This window comes from Wolffia australiana, chromosome 15 (genome assembly GCF_029677425.1).
Source record: "Wolffia australiana isolate 7733 chromosome 15, ASM2967742v1".
NCBI classification, from domain to species: Eukaryota; Viridiplantae; Streptophyta; class Magnoliopsida; order Alismatales; family Araceae; genus Wolffia; species Wolffia australiana.
Window position 1 is genome coordinate 7,217,402 of NC_135849.1, and position 16,842 is coordinate 7,234,243.

At 32.7% G+C, this 16,842-nt stretch overlaps 2 non-coding genes across 2 annotated transcripts; one reads left to right on the forward strand and one right to left on the reverse strand.

The window, feature by feature from the left end:
• Positions 1-1,239: 1,239 nt before the first annotated feature.
• Positions 1,240-1,312, reverse strand: TRNAT-UGU (transfer RNA threonine (anticodon UGU)). The gene has a single exon. It is a non-coding gene; the product is annotated as a tRNA-Thr (tRNA).
• Positions 1,313-3,467: 2,155 nt separating this feature from the next.
• Positions 3,468-3,540, forward strand: TRNAF-GAA (transfer RNA phenylalanine (anticodon GAA)). The gene has a single exon. It is a non-coding gene; the product is annotated as a tRNA-Phe (tRNA).
• The last annotated feature ends 13,302 nt before the right edge of the window (positions 3,541-16,842 follow it).

Below are 16,842 nucleotides of genomic sequence, written 5' to 3' on the forward strand. Positions count from 1 at the left end.
CGAAAAAGGAATGAAAATTTTACTCCTGATTCTTGTAATACAGAATTAGGAAAAATCTAGATCAAAAAGACCTTAGCTTAAACTTGGATTTCTTAGCTATTTTTCTCTCCGAAAAGGGGACAAAATTATCCAAGCCTTTCCTTGTGATTTTTGTTTGTTTAAGTCTGACGAGAATAATATTCTACAACTAAGAGCTCATTTATTTTCAAACCGAGCCACTTACTATCTATTATTTGGTTTACTAATCCTTTATTCTCGATTGAATCAAGAGTCAAATGTTTTGGTACTTCCTCATGGGGGGATGAAGAAATATTATTTTGAATCAGAGCTTTTGATCTTTGATTATCCTTTGTTGAAATAATATCCTGGGGTTTGCAACGATAACTTGGTATATCTACTATACGACCATTAACTAAAACATGTCTATGGTTAACTAATTGTCTGGCTGCAGGAATAGTCGAAGCCATGCCCAATCGAAAAGGATGTTATCCAAACGCATCTCAAGTAGTTGTAGTAAAACCTGTCCTGTTGATCCTTTGGCTTTTCCAGCGATATGCACATATCTAAGTAATTGGCGCTCTGTCAAACCATAATGAAAGCGCAATTTTTGTTTTTCTTCTAAACGAATACGATATTGTGATCTTTTACCGGAACGCAATTGGTTTTTAAGATCACTTCCGGATTTAGGCCTTTTACTAGTTAGTCCTGGTAAAGCCCCCAGACGGCGTATTTTTTTGAAACGAGGTCCTCGGTAACGAGACATAAAAACTCCTTTATGTTATTATTTTATTGAAATTTCATAGAAAAAAATCTAAATTAAGGCTGAACTAAAGCATAAACAAAGCAAAGAAAAATCTACGTAAGTATTAGAAACAAGAACGAAATGGAATTGTATCTATATATACGCATTTTTTTACATGTTTTATTAGAATTAGATATTTTCTATTATAGTTTATTTAGATTTTATAGTTATAGATAGATATCCATATATATTGAGATACATGTATAGAGATATAGATACGAGATTAAGACTACGTTTTATGATGGGTGTTCTTTCTAGAGTTGTTGGATAGAAATCTAATTACTCCAATTTTTGATTCATAGGTGGAAGTTAATGTCGCATAATATAATAAATGAGCAACTCAACATTTCACGAAAGGAAAAAAAGAGCAGTCTTTTGACTTTTTTTGATGTCAAGAGGGTATCATCAATCATCAAAAAATCAGATAATAGGGAAAAAGCCAGCTATCGGAGTCGAACCGATGACCATCGCATTACAAATGCGAAGCTCTAACCTCTGAGCTAAGCGGGCTCACATAACCAAACTAACTTATAGCACGCAAATTATGAGTATCTTGACTATTTACAATTCAGTTTATTTTCTTCTTATCTTCTCTTCATTTCAGAATTATTGTATAGTCTTTTCTTTGTATGTTATATTTTTTGTCTATTATTATCTTATATATAGCCTATATTATATATATCTCTCTAGTCTAGTATTAGAGTCCTTTTTGTCTAATGTAATAGTATATAGTTGTGTATTTATTCTTATCTTAAACATTGATTAGCATAAAAAAAAATATATTACTTAACTATATTATAGTTAATTACAAAAAAAAAACAAATAAGTTAACTTAACTATTATAACTAGACTATTTATTAGCTAATCTACTTAATTCTATAAGAACTCTATTAGACCTTATATATTATAAGAATATAAGTTTTATATAACAATACCAAAACTTACTAAAATCCAATTTGACTATATTAAAAAGTACTAATAAATTTTTTGAATAAATTAGTTAAATTAGTAATGGAAGGAACTAATATATATATAATTTTAATATATAATCAAAATTCATAAGATAAGAATGAAATACTTAAATTGATAATTAAATAGAACTATAAAAAATTATATAATGTATAAAATATGAATTGAAAAATTAAAAAAAACCTTTTTTTAATCTAAAAAAAAGAAAAAAAAATTAAATTAAATTAATACAAGTAGAGTTATACTTGGTCTTATTATATATAGTCTTTTCTTTAGTCCCATCTCTTTTATTCGGCATATAGCAGATCTAGTCTAAGATAAGGATAAAGATACAATCCAGATCATAGTTTTCTGGTTTCATTTGTAAAGTAAGTAAATAGGACAAAACAGAGAAGATTAAATATCGACCGTTGCAGTATTCCATGTACGGATGTAAAAATCAAGTGGGTAGAGACATAGATCTAGGGATATATCTTATCACTATTGAATTGCAGATATATCAATGATAGAATCAATTTCGATTGGGATATGGATCATTTGATAAGGTTAAAACGAGAGAATAGATCAAAAAAGAGCCGTAAATACTTTTTCGCTATACTATAGAAATCAGTAGCTAATTTAATTAACTCCACATTTGGATTTCTAAAATAGAAATAAAAGAAGTGGAAGGGATGACAATGGAATTCCAGTCTGAAATAAAAAGAAAGGGGATATGGCGAAATAGGTAGACGCTACGGACTTAATTGCATTGAGCCTTGGTATGGAAACCTACTAAGTGGTAACTTCCAAACTCAGAGAAACCCTGGAATTAAAAATGGGCAATCCTGAGCCAAATCCTTGTTTTGAGAAAAAGGATAGGTGCAGAGACTCAATGGAAGATGTTCTAACAAATGGAGTTGATTGCATTACGTTGGTATCTGGAATTATTCTTTCTATCTAAGAAAGGCTCACCCTCTATACCAAACACACACGTATATATACTGATATTTCAACTGATTAATCAGGACCCGAATCCAGAATATTAATTTAAATATTTAATATATCTATAAATAGATAAATTAAAATAAAAAATTTTTTAATTTCAGATTTAAAAGTTATTCTGAATTCATTCCAATTTAAAGTAATAGTGGAATATTCAGTAATCAAATCATTCACTCCAGAATCTGATTTATTCTTATTTTGACAATAAAATAAATTGGACGAGAATAAAGAGAGAGTCCCATTCTACATGTCACTACTGACAACAATGAAATTTATAGTAAGAGGAAAATCCGTCGACTTTAGAAATCGTGAGGGTTCAAGTCCCTCTATCCCCAAAAAAACGATTTGACTTCCTAAGTTTTTTTCCTCTTTTTCATCGGTGACTCAAAATTGACTGTATTTTACATTTACTCTACTCCTTCACTAAAAGATCCGAGCACTTTATGTTTAGACCAAGGGTTTTTGTATACGTACAAATGAAGATATATGGACAAATAGTCGAGAATAGTGAAGTGACTTATTCACTAGTAACAATTTCTAGTGTTAGGTTATCCTTTCACTTATAATATCAATCTTGAAATTCCTATTTACGTTAAGACCAAAAAAGTCAAAAAAGTTTTAAACGCCTATTATTTTTTTTTGTCCTGTTATTTTAATGAACACAAACAGAAGTACTAGATGGAGTAAGATAAGGTGATGCATGTCAAATAGTATAGTCGGGATAGCTCAGTTGGTAGAGCAGAGGACTGAAAATCCTCGTGTCACCAGTTCAAACCTGGTTCCTGACAACTAATTAATTCTCGGAAGAATAGAATACAAATTCAGCAAGAAAGAAAGGTCTGAGTACATTAATAGAACTTGATACGTACTTATTCATCCTTATAGCTTATAGTTAGATAAAGAGGAGGATTTGATGACTTTAAGATAAGTGCTGTGGGTGTGGGGTTAAAAATTCCATTATACTCACTTTTTTGTCTTTAAATTATGACTGATCTCATTGATTCAAAAAGTTTCGTTTTTCATTTTTTACCATTATATTTCTTATATTTTCTAATTCTATTATTATTATGTACTTAGATTAATATTATTAGATCTAATTATATTACTAATAAAAGAAATTTATTAATGAATAAAAATAACAAAAATGCATAATAATTCCAAGAAAAAAGTTCACTAACTTTATCTATATTTTAAGTAATATATAAATCAGAAGTCAAAATAGCACCCTAACTTATAGGTTGAAAGATAAAAAGAGATCAAATTAATTATCCTTTCATAGACAGTACAAATTAAATCTGATTCTTTTTTGATTAGTGAATTTTTTCTTTTTCGATGTATTTTTAATTTATTCTTACTTGTTTTACTTTACTTTATTTTATGGGATTTATCTATGTGATATGCGCGGTACAAAGTTCATAGTACAGAACCCTTTTCATTCATTCTATTGTGTCTCCTTATCAAAAAACGAAGAGCATTTTAAATGGGGTTAGGAATAATATAAATTAACTCTTTTTAACTGATGCAGAATACGAATTAGAATCAAGTAACTCTGTTTTATAGGGAACAGACCTTAAAGTAAAAGTATTCTTTGACTTGAAATATGAAGTTGTATCATCTAAGTGACATAAGTTTCTTATCATTTAATGAGCATCTTGTATTTCATAGAAATTGGGAGTAATATAGTCCTTACGTAAAGGCCAACCTATCCAACTTTCAGGCATCAAAATACGTTTAAGGCGTGGATGATTATCATAAGAAATTCCTAACATATCATAGGATTCACGTTCTTGAAAATCTGCACTCCTCCAAACCCAGAAAACAGATGGGACTATAGGATTTTCCCTTGGGACAAAAACTTTTATACATACTTCCTCCGGTTGATCAACCCCATACTGTATTCTCGTAAGATGATATACACTAGCTAAAAATCCACCTGGTGCGACATCATAAGCACACTGAGAACGTAAGTAATTGTAACCATACACATATAAAATGACAGCAATGGAATCCCAATCTTCGGGTTTTATTTGTAAAGTCTCTATTCCTTGATAATCAAAGCCCAAGGATCTATGAACAAGCTCATACTTGACTAGCCAAGCAGATAAATGACTCTGCATCTTCTTGATCTCTCCCACATTTGGATTTATAGAAGTCTTTCATATTGACAATGAAATTTATACAGATTGAAGCTTTTTATGATTCTCCTTAACAAAAATAACCTGCTCAATTGACTCTTTTTTGTGAAGATATTGAACTTTTGGATCTAAATAATTCTTCAGAAGTTATTTCTGAAGTAGATGATGATTGATAAAGCAATTCTTGATTGTAATTTCCAGTATGAATACTGCGTTGAACATTAAATTTATGATTGGTAGTAAAACATCGATTTTCTTGTTGATAACCAATTCTATCTTCATAGATTTCTCGAGATATCTTCTTACGAAGTTTCGTTATTGCATCTATAACTGCCTCTGGTTTAGGCGGGCAACCCGGCAAATAGACATCAACTGGAATTAACTTATCGACTCCCCGAACGGTACTATAAGAATCGGTACTAAACATCCCTCCCGTAATAGTACAGGCCCCCATGGCAATGACATATTTAGGTTCAGGCATTTGTTCATATAATCTGACTAAAGAAGGAGCCATTTTCATTGTTACTGTGCCGGCTGTTAAAATTAGGTCCGCTTGCCTAGGACTTGATCTTGGTACTAATCCATAACGATCAAAGTCAAATCGCGAGCCTATTAATGCAGCAAATTCAATAAAACAACAACTGGTACCATATAAAAGTGGCCATAAACTCGAGAGTCTTGACCAATTTGAAAGATCATTCAAGGTAGTTGAAATAACTGAATTGGGTATTGTTTGGTCAAGTGACGGCAACTCAATCAAATTCATAACTGTCTCAATAGACTCTTTTTTATTATTTGAATATTCATGAGCTAAGACCATTCCAATGCTCCTTTTCGCCATGCATAAACTAAACCAACAATTAGGATAAGCACAAAAATTAAAGCTTCTATAAATACGGATACACCTAATACATCAAAACTCATTGCCCACGGATAAAGAAAGACGGTTTCAACATCAAAACAACAAAAACTAAAGCAAACATATAATAGCGAATTCGAATTGTACCCAAGCATCCCCTATAGGTTCTATACCCGATTCATAACTAGATAGCTTCTCCGGTCCTTCACTAAGGGGAGCTAAAACTCCAGAAACAAGAAATGCCAAGATAGGAATAACACTTGATATTATGAGAAATGCCCAGAAAATATCATATTCGTAAAGCAGAAACATAGATGCACTCCTATTAATTAATGTGGAATAGACTGAATTAGTCGATTTGAATTAGAATTAATTGTCAATTCGTCCAGAACAGTTTAACTTAAGTCAAATAAGGATTCTATTATTCTTAGCCTTAGTGATATAACATATAGGCATTAACAAAAGAGGAATTTCTAATCTATTTAATTCTTTTTTTGAATAAAAAAAGTCAGGTATAGAATGTGGCTATTGAGTCAATACAACTATATACAAAAAGGAATACATGCAATAATTATATTATCTCTTTGTGACCTATCCTAAATTTCTATTCTTTTATAAAATACTAGAATTCTTATCTGTAAAATGGAGATAATTTTTGTAAAATGGAGATAATTCTTAATTTTGTTAATTAAATCTCTTTAAGGGCTAGGAACCAAACTAGAATTTTTTTCCATATAAAAAACATTAGTTGGAACTCGACTGTCCCCACCGACTTTATAACAAAAAATAAAAAGAAAGGTGTTTTGTAGAGTTATAATGCAAAAATATTTTGAATAGTAATACTAAAGTAAAAAAAAAAGGTCATTTGTAATGAACCGACTTCTTTTTTTTACAGGAATATCACTTAGTCAGATTAACCCCTATTCATATTAGTAAGGCGAATCTTAATTTTTACTACAAGATAAATAAAGTAAGTTTGTTTTGAGGCAAACCCATATAAGTCTAGTAGAGTGGACTAATAAGTGGACTCAGAAATTTGACATAAGATACTTTCTAATAGTAATAGAAAATAATAACATATTAGCAAAATCGAAAGATTTGAGAAATGAAATATCGAAACCAACTGAATTCATAGAAATCGAAGAGGCTTAGATTTGTTTGAGTAGGTTTGTCGTTTTTAACCGAGATCATGTGACGATTTTGAGTTAACTTAAAAACAAAGGGATTAGGGATACATACCAAAGTCAAAAAAAGACTATCACAAACCAAACTCTTTGATGAAGGTACTATAATATAAAATGGTTTTATCTCATTTCATTCGACGATTAACAAAAAAAAAGAATGAATTTTTTAGCGGATCAGAGATTTTATAAAATAAATAGAACTATTAATTGTATCAATTGAAGTCAAATAAATAAAATTTGGGTTTGCATTTTCTTGTACATATGACTCGATGTTATGAGAAGGTAATACTTCTAGGTCTAGGGACTCACCAACTAACTAGTAAAAAACTAGTAGTAATAAGATTAGGAAAAAAGAATATGTAAATATTCAATATAAGGTATAGGGCTATACGGACTTGAACCGTAGACCTTCTCGGTAAAACAGCTCAAACTTTTTATTATCAAAATGATTCGAACTGTTTCAAAGACCCAACATGCATTTTTTTATTGCATTGGGCTCTTTCATTAACTGATAAAAGGATCAGTTAGTCCACCATGTTTTTTCTTCAACAAAAACAGGAAGATAATCAGATGGCTCCACTTGCTCTGATTCATTATCATTAGTCGAATCATGATCTAAGAGCAATACCAAAGTGTTTCAAAGAAGGATTACTTTGACGTAGGTCTGTTTAGGGTTATGGCCTAGATCCAACTAAGTGAAAGTTTAATGGAGTCTCTATCGTTCCGCTCTAAGAGTCAAATATGAGACTTCTTACACCTTAAAGTTCATAGGACGAAAAGAGGTTTTTAAGGCCCTTATACTCGTTATACCTAACATTGAATAGACTGGGTATTCACCTTATCAATTCTCAAATCAATGATGGGCTTTATTTGGCATCAGAATTCACACTCGAATCGGACTGACCAAATAGTTGTTATGTCAGGCTATTGTTCTCTTGTTCTCTTGAATCCATGGAGTAAGACATTACTTTATCAATAAGATCAATTATTTGATTACTTGATTGACTCCTTTGAAAAAACATTGGCGCACGTGTAAACGAGTTGCTCTACCAACTGAGCTATAGCCCTTGTGATAAACATCTTAACATATAGATAATTTCTTGTCAAGATGGGTATTTGATGATCTCCATAATAATTCTTTGCCCATTGCTTTTTAATTAATTTAAGGATTGGTATTGCTTAGAAATCCTATTCTATATATAATCCCAAAAGTGATAAGTTGAATTTTTCTTTGTAGTGATAAAAGACCTACTTAACTCAGTGGTTAGAGTATTGCTTTCATACGGCGGGAGTCATTGGTTCAAACTAATAGTAGGTACAACTTATTAGATACCAGTTATTCCGGTATCTAATAAGTTTTTATACTCATTTCATTTTTTTGTTGTATTTCTTAGATTAGACTTAATCTCATTGTTTTCCATTTTGGGCTCAAAATAGACAGTCTTGTCTAATAAAGAACTTCTTTTTATTGTTCCGATGCATCAACATCAACTAGCGGAAATAACATTGATAGCCTCTACTCGTGTCTTAGCTCGTCTTAGAGCTAGATTAGCCTCAATTGCTTGTCTTTTACCTTCTGCTTTACGCAAATTTTCTTCCGCTTTTTCAAGAGCTTCTTGAGCTTCTTGCGGATCAATATCAGTACTTATCTCTGCATCATTTCCTAGAATGGTGATCTCATTATTACCTACTCTAGCAAATCCGCCCATCAAAGCCACCGTTACCCATTGGTCTGTTAGGCGTATTCTCAATAGACCTATATCTACAGCTGTGGCAATAGGAGCGTGGTTTGGTAATATACCAATTTGGCCACTATTAGTCGATAAAATTATTTCTTTAACTTCTGAATCCCAAACAATTCGAGTAGGCGTCAGTACACTAAGATTTAAGGTCATTTCTTCAAATTGCTCTCCACTTCTAAGTTTATAGCTTTCGCAGTAGCTTCATCGATGTTACCCACCAAATAAAAGGCCTGTTCAGGAAGACTGTCTAATTCGCCTGAGAGAATAAGTTTAAAGCCCCTAATGGTTTCTTCAAGGCCAACATATTTCCCTGGAGAACCAGTAAATACTTCCGCTACAAAGAAGGGTTGTGATAAGAAACGCTCAATTTTTCGTGCTCGTGCTACGGTTAAACGATCCTCTTCGGATAATTCGTCTAATCCAAGGATAGCGATAATGTCCTGCAGTTCTTTGTAACGTTGTAAAGTTTCCTTGACTCTTTGCGCAGTTTCATAATGTTCCTCACCAACGATTGCAGGTTGTAGCATGGTTGACGTTGAATCTAAAGGATCCACTGCTGGATAAATACCTTTAGCAGCTAATCCTCTTGATAGTACGGTAGTCGCATCTAAATGCGCAAATGTCGTTGCTGGCGCAGGGTCAGTCAAATCGTCTGCAGGTACATAAACTGCTTGAATAGAAGTTATAGATCCCTCCTTTGTAGACGTAATTCTTTCTTGCAAAGAACCCATTTCTGTACTAAGGGTAGGTTGATAACCCACCGCAGACGGCATTCTACCTAATAAAGCCGATACTTCGGATCCTGCTTGGACGAATCTAAAAATATTGTCAATGAATAGCAGTACGTCTTGTTCATTAACATCTCGGAAATATTCCGCCATAGTTAGAGCGGTCAAACCAACTCTCATACGAGCTCCAGGCGGTTCATTCATCTGACCATAGACGAGAGCTACTTTTGATTCTGCAATATTTTTTTCATTAATGACTCCGGATTCTTTCATTTCCATGTAAAGGTCATTTCCTTCACGAGTACGTTCGCCTACTCCACCAAATACGGATACACCTCCATGAGCTTTAGCAATGTTGTTGATCAATTCCATAATCAGGACTGTTTTACCCACTCCAGCTCCCCCAAATAGTCCAATTTTTCCTCCACGGCGATAAGGGGCTAAAAGATCCACTACTTTAATCCCAGTTTCAAAGATTGCTAATTTCGTATCTAACTGGATAAAGGCGGGTGCGGATCTATGAATAGGAGATGTTGTGCGAGTATCTACAGGACCTAAATTATCAACAGGCTCACCAAGAACATTGAAAATTCGTCCCAGAGTGGCTCCACCGACTGGAACGCTTAGAGCAGCTCCTGTATCAATCACGTCCATTCCTCTCGTTAGACCATCTGTAGCACTCATAGCTACAGCTCGAACTCGATTATTTCCTAATAATTGCTGTACCTCACAAGTAACTTTAATTTCCTGACCATCCGCATCTTGACCTTGAACTACCAAGGCATTATAAATATTGGGCATTTTACCCGGGGAAAAAACGATATCCAGTACTGGGCCAATAATTTGAGCAATACGCCCTAGGTTTTTTTCTTCCAATTGTGAAACCGCAGTCCCAGAAGTAGTAGGATTTATTTGCATAATGATGATAAAGTGAAATATGTCGAAATTTTTTGGAATATTATATTTCCGAATAAAAAAATGTCCGATAGCAAGTTGATCGGTTAATTCAATAATAAATGAAAGTTAGCACTTTATTTAGTTGGTACTATCCAACTGAATCTAATTCAATCATTTACTCATTCAATGAATGAATTTTCAAGTTTAACCACAATTTTGTTTTTCAACTAAAGTAGATGAAGATGACTAAGAAGCATGAAGAAGTGTGTTTCTTTTATCTACCATTATAGATAATTCCATACATATCATATCTTATTTTATGATTTATGTAATTATGTAATTCGAACCTGAACTCTATCTATTATTCATTTTTTCTATCTCATTGTTCATTTTTTTTTATTTTTTCAGAAGGATTTTTGCCCATTTGTGGGTTAGACTATACCTTTTTGATGGATGAGTTAGGTTAATTTTTACATCTAGGATTTACATATACAAGATATATCACTGTCAAGAGGGATTTTTTTGAGTATTTAGAAAATATTTAATATTGAAATAAGACAGTTAGATAACTATTTAGATAAGAAAGACATTTAAATAAAACCAAGAAAGCGATAAACTACAAACTTGCAAATCAAAGGTTGGGTTGCGCCATACATATCAAAGAGTATATAATAATGATGTATTTGACGAATCAAATACATGGTATTATTAATTAATTGAGAATATTAATTGATAATTGAAATTGAATTGAAAAAATTTGTAAAAGAATTGATTTTCTTTTCAAATGTTTCATTCACGCCCAATCCATGTCGAGTAGACCTTGTCGTTGTGAGAATTCTTAATTCATGAGTTGTAGGGAGGGACTTATGTCACCACAAACAGAGACTAAAGCAAGTGCTGGATTCAAAGCTGGGGTTAAAGATTACAAATTGACTTATTATACTCCTGAGTATGAGACAAAAGATACTGATATCTTGGCAGCATTCCGAGTAACTCCTCAACCTGGAGTTCCACCTGAAGAAGCAGGGGCTGCAGTAGCTGCGGAATCTTCTACTGGTACATGGACAACTGTGTGGACTGATGGTCTTACCAGTCTTGACCGTTACAAAGGACGATGCTACCATATCGAACCTGTTGCTGGAGAAGAAAATCAATATATTGCTTATGTAGCTTACCCATTAGACCTTTTGAAGAAGGTTCTGTTACTAACATGTTTACTTCCATTGTAGGTAACGTATTTGGGTTTAAAGCTTTACGAGCTCTACGTCTGGAAGATTTGAGAATTCCTCCTGCTTATTCCAAAACTTTCCAAGGCCCACCTCACGGGATCCAAGTTGAAAGAGATAAATTGAACAAGTATGGTCGTCCTCTATTAGGATGTACCATCAAACCAAAATTGGGATTATCTGCGAAAAACTACGGTAGAGCGGTTTATGAATGTCTACGTGGTGGACTTGATTTTACCAAGGATGATGAAAACGTAAACTCACAACCATTTATGCGTTGGAGAGACCGTTTCTTATTCTGTGCTGAAGCAATTTATAAAGCACAAGCTGAAACTGGTGAAATTAAAGGGCATTACCTAAATGCTACCGCAGGTACTTGTGAAGAAATGATCAAGAGAGCTGTGTTTGCTAGAGAATTGGGTGTCCCAATTGTTATGCATGACTACTTAACTGGTGGATTCACTGCAAATACTAGTTTGGCACATTATTGCCGAGACAACGGTCTACTTCTTCACATTCACCGTGCAATGCATGCGGTTATTGATAGACAGAAAAACCATGGTATGCATTTCCGTGTACTAGCTAAAGCATTACGTATGTCTGGTGGTGACCATATTCACTCTGGTACCGTAGTAGGTAAGCTAGAAGGTGAGCGTGAGATGACTTTAGGTTTTGTTGATTTATTACGTGATGATTTTATTGAAAAAGACAGAAGTCGTGGTATTTTCTTCACTCAAGATTGGGTATCTATGCCTGGTGTTATCCCTGTAGCTTCAGGTGGTATTCACGTTTGGCATATGCCTGCACTGACCGAGATCTTTGGAGATGATTCCGTACTACAGTTTGGTGGCGGAACTTTAGGACACCCTTGGGGTAATGCACCAGGTGCAGTAGCTAACCGTGTAGCTTTAGAAGCTTGTGTACAAGCTCGTAATGAGGGACGTGACCTTGCTCGTGAAGGTAATGAAATTATCCGTGAAGCTTGCAAATGGAGTCCTGAATTAGCCGCTGCTTGTGAAGTTTGGAAAGCGATCAAATTTGAATTCGAACCAGTAGATAAGCTAGATGTTAAATAAAAACTAAGCTTACCTAATTCAGTAATTCCTGTTTGTTATCCTACTTGTAATTAACCTCGGCTCAACACTTTTTTCGTAAAAGATTGGGCCGAAAAAATGAGGATCTTTTGTATTTACATATATCTTTTTTGCATATATCTTTTCTTTTATGTATCAATATATACAGAATGTACAGGGACAAGGACCTTACTTAGAATCAATATATCCACGATATAAATCCAAGACTAAGTTAAGGTTAAAAAAAAAGACTTCTTTTTTTCTTATGTTCTATACATAATAAATCCTATGGATCCTTGGGATTGGTGGATTAGTTAATATACCAGAGTTGCAGACCATAGCTCAAGCTAGGGAAACGTGCCTTCCACTGATCCTGTATATTGTCTTTTTCGTTCCGTGTCGCGTAGACGAGAATGAAGTCAGTAAACTAGTATTTATACTTTGAATAAGATGATAATTTGTACACAATATGAGAATAAATCCTTCTTTTGTATTATAATTGAGCAAAAGATTCGATGATTTAAATCCTAAACCTAAATATGATAAATCAGAATCTAGATTGATATTAGACCCCGTATTCCAGAACACTCTAATTAGTTCTTTAAATTAAATAAATACTTAACTTATTCGTATTACTTAACGTAGCGGTCCAAACAAAAGGGCTGAATCTCTATTAATTCTAAATCCAACAAAAAATTGTTTATCGAATGACTATTCATCTATTAGATTTTTAAATAAGCGGTGGTAATACTATATGGAAAACCCTTGGTTCAACTCGATCTTCTCTTCTCTACTGATAAATTAGAAACAAGTCTAGGTTAAGTAGATCGATGGATAGTCTTGGTCCTATTAGATATACCAATGCAAGTGAAGACCCGGTTTAAAATACTATGGATAAGAACGTTTCCAGTTGGAATGAGAGTGGGAGTTGTAATTTCAGTAATGTTGACCAGTTTTTGGATATCATAGACATTTGGAGTTTCATTTCTGACGACACTTTTTTAGTTAGGGATAGTAACTGGGACAGTTTTTCTATATATTTTGATAGTGAAAATCAGATTTTTGAGATTGACAATGAGAGTACTTTTATCACTGAACTAGAACGTTCTTTTCTAGTTCCCGAATTCGAGTTATATGAATAGTGGATCTAAAAATACTAGTCGATACTCTTATCGTTACATGTATGATACTCAATCTAGTTGGAATAATCATATAAATAGTTGCATTGATAGTTATCTGCGTTATGAAATCAGTAGTGAGAGTTACATTTCAGGCGAGACCCATAACTACAGTGATAATTATGTTTATAATTTTATTTCTAATGAAAGTATAAGTGTTAGTGAAAGTAGTAATTCTACTATCAGAACTAGTATTAATGCCAGTGATTTTAATATAAGAGGAAGATCTAATGATTTAGATATAAATAAAAAATACCGACATTTATGGGTTCAGTGCGAAAATTGTTATGGATTAAATTATAAGAAATTTTTTAGGTCAAGACTGAATATTTGCGAACACTGTGGATATCATTTGAAAATGAGTAGTTCAGAGAGAATCGAACTTTTGATTGATCCGGGCACCTGGGATCCTATGGATGAGAATATGGTCTCGACAGACCCCATTGAATTTCATTCAGAGGAAGAACCGTATAGAGATCGTATTGATTCTTATCAAAAAAAGACAGGTTTAACTGACGCTGTTCAAACAGGCATAGGTCAACTAAACGGTATTCCTATAGCTATTGGAGTCATGGATTTTCAGTTCATGGGAGGTAGTATGGTATCTGTAGTCGGTGAGAAAATCACCCGTTTGATCGAATATGCGACTAATAAGTCTCTACCTGTTATTATTGTATGTGCTTCATGGAGCACGCATGCAAGAAGGAAGTTTGAGTTTGATGCAAATGGCTAAAATATCTTCTGCTTTATATAATTATCAATTAAATAAAAAGTTATTCTATGTACCAATTCTTACATCGCCGACAACAGGTGGGGTTACAGCCAGTTTTGGTATGTTGGGAGATATCATAATTGCTGAACCTAATGCCTACATTGCATTTGCAGGTAAAAGAGTAATTGAACAAACATTGAATAAGACAGTACCCGACGGTTCACAAGCAGCTGAGTATTTATTTCAGAAGGGATTATTTGATCTAATCGTACCACGGAATCTTTTAAAGGGTGTTCTGGCTGAGTTATTTCAGCTCCACGGTTTCTTTCCTTTGACTTAAATTTTTTGTTAGTTATTCTTTTTTTTTTGTTTGTTATTTTTTTTTTATTTACTTAATCTAATTAGATTAATCTTATTTATATTTTATCTGTTTGATTTTTTTTTAGGTCAAAAAAAGAAATTTAATGTAAATGTACTAGTGTTAATGTAATATATCAAAATAAAAGTGAATATATAACCAAATTTAAGATATAAATGAATAAATATCTAGTAATGAAAATTATATTATATATAAATAGTGTTTTTAGATATTAATATAAATTATACTAATATAAATAAAAGATAAAATATAGATAAATTTAAACTATAAATAAGAATTGAATTTCAATAGCCTAAAAAAATAGAATGTCAAAATTTTATTATATTATATATAATTAAAAAAAAAATAGATTTAATTTCATAATTTATATAAAATTATATATAGAATAGAATTTATAAAGTACTAAATAATAATTAAATATCATAATGAACTAAGAATTATTTTTATTTTCTAGATAATATAAGAAACTAAATATGAAATAAAAAAAGATTAAATATACCTATGATATACCTATTTGATAAAATACAAAAGTAGGTAGTAATTGATGTAACCTCTCTAACGTCCGAAACTTTTTTGACTATCAATCCCCCTGGAATTAGTTAGAGTCGCGAACTTATAAAAAGTTAGTAGTATTTTAGTTTTCTTTTAGAAAGAAGATAAGAAAAAAAACGAATAAGTTTATTAAATGGAATTATCATACATATTCGTGTCAAAAAAAAGGGTCCACTTAACGTAGTTTTACATTTGTTGCAATTGTTATCTTTGTCCCACGTAAAGCTAAAAAAACTCACTTATCTTATAAATATAAAAAACTCACTTATCTTATAAATATAAAAAGTCAAATCACTATAATGAGCCTTCGTCAATGGTTCAAAAAACGTATTCTATAATTATTTTCAATAAGCGGTTTACGTTATAGAAGAAACAAATGTATATGTCATATTATAAATTAACTAGTTATAGTGAGGGTCTTATATATTTTTGGTTGCTCACTGCACTTAAATGGGATTAAACTAGAAAGTTCTTCGTTTTTTCTGTAATTGGGGATTGAACAAATAACCAGATCAACTCTGAACTTAAGGAAGTCGAAGAGTGAAGACTGACTGATTGGATCAAAAAAGGTTTTAGAATAAACAAATGTAATAACTATAATAAGATGCTATGCATAGAGATTTATCTAAAACAAAAAAACTCTATCACAGATAACAACAAAAAGCGATATTTTAATGTCTTTCTGCTGATGTATTCCTTGATTGTATCATTAACCATTTCTTTTTTTTTTGCGAGGAGCTTAGCTTATCATGAATCCACTGATTTCTGCCGCTTCTGTTATTGCTGCTGGATTGGCTGTAGGACTTGCTTCTATTGGACCTGGAGTTGGTCAAGGCTGTAGAAGGTATTGCGAGACAGCCAGAAGCAGAAGGTAAAATACGAGGTACTTTATTGTTAAGTTTGGCTTTTATGGAAGCTTTAACAATTTATGGACTAGTTGTGGCGTTAGCACTTTTATTTGCTAATCCATTTGTTTAATTCTCGAATAAAATAGTACGTAATAGTGTTTTTTGACTTATACTAGCTTTTTGCTTATTCGAATTATCTCTAAATTGCACTATAACAATTACTTATTCGTTGAGAGAATACCTCCGGGAAGGACTGATTTTAGGATTAGTAACTAGCAGATCCTCTCGCTTTCTTCCTTCCCGTTTTTAGTTCGTAGTCTAATGGAAACCTTTTTTAGTATGCGTTCCAACGCAACAAACAAGGTATTTATCAATTGAAAAAATACCCAGGGGTCCAAACTTGTCCACGCATTTTACCCAACATCAGGGGAGCATCTGTGAAAGATACCCCACAGAGAACTATCAAACACCAAGAAAGAAGACAGAAGACAGAAGAAGAATAAGAGGAGAAGCAAGAGCGGCCTAACCCTCAAGAATACAGAAACCTTTGCCCTCACGATGGCTGGATAGTTCAATC